Source organism: Rhincodon typus, unplaced genomic scaffold, assembly GCF_021869965.1.
Source record: "Rhincodon typus isolate 14 unplaced genomic scaffold, sRhiTyp1.1 hic_rhity00006279, whole genome shotgun sequence".
Lineage (NCBI taxonomy): Eukaryota > Metazoa > Chordata > Chondrichthyes > Orectolobiformes > Rhincodontidae > Rhincodon > Rhincodon typus.
The window spans coordinates 5,162-6,099 of NW_025971917.1; the positions used below are offsets into that span (position 1 = coordinate 5,162).

At 55.7% G+C, this 938-nt stretch overlaps 1 long non-coding RNA gene across 1 annotated transcript in view; it reads right to left on the reverse strand.

Annotated features, from left to right (window-relative positions):
* Window positions 1-938, reverse strand: part of LOC125482138 — a 1,596-nt gene that overhangs the window by 403 nt on the left and 255 nt on the right. The window contains exon 2 of the long non-coding RNA XR_007261557.1: window positions 424-584. This is a non-coding gene — a long non-coding RNA (uncharacterized LOC125482138). The remainder of the gene's footprint in view (window positions 1-423; window positions 585-938) is intronic.

The window sequence follows — 938 nt, forward strand, 5'->3', positions numbered from 1 at the left end:
CAAACACTCCCAAGACAGGGACATATTGGGGTTAGATACGGGGTTACACTCCCTCTACACTGTCCCCCATCAAACACTCCCAAGACAGGGACATATTGGGGTTAGATACGGGGTTACACTCCCTCTACACTGTCCCCCATCAAACACTCCCAGGGCAGGGACAGCACGGGGTTAGAGACAAGGTAAAGCTCACTCTACACTGTCCCCCCATCAAACACTCCCAGGACAGGGACAGCACAGGGTTAGATACAGAGTGAAGCTCCCTCTACACTGTCCCCCATCAAACACTCCCAGGGCAGGGACAGCACAGGGTTAGAGACAAGGTAAAGCTCCCTCTACACTGCAGCTGAAGGAGGGAATCAGATGGGGTTTACATTCTCCATCGTGTGGTGTCTGGCTGGATTCTTGCTGCTGGATACTCACCAGCTGACCCTGACCCTGACCCTGGGGTTTACTGCCAGGGGGACAGTGAGGGCCTTTCCCGGGCGGGTCGTCACTCACATCCTCATAAATACCCCCATCAGGCAGCTCAGGGTCCGGCCAATGGAATCGGTAAAGCCCCTCAGGTACTGACTGCCCAAAACCTGCAACAACAGACCCGAGAAATCAGGACCAACACGCACTGTACACTCCCCCCATACCCCCATGACAGTCTGTGTGTATGTGCGTGCGTGTGTCTGTGTGTCTGTGCGTGTGTGGGCGTGTGCGCGCGTCTGTGTGTGTGTGCGCGTCTGTGTGCGTGTGTGTGCGCGTGTGTGCGAGTGTGTGTTTGGAGGGTGGTGGGGTGAGTGTGTGGGGGGAGGTTAGTGTAGGTGTGCGTAGGATGTATATTTGGGTTGGGGAGGAATGTGAGGATTTGGAGACTGGGATTGGGACGTGGATTGGGATAAGGATTGGGATGTGGATTGGGGTGAGGATTGGGGTGAGGATTGGGGTGA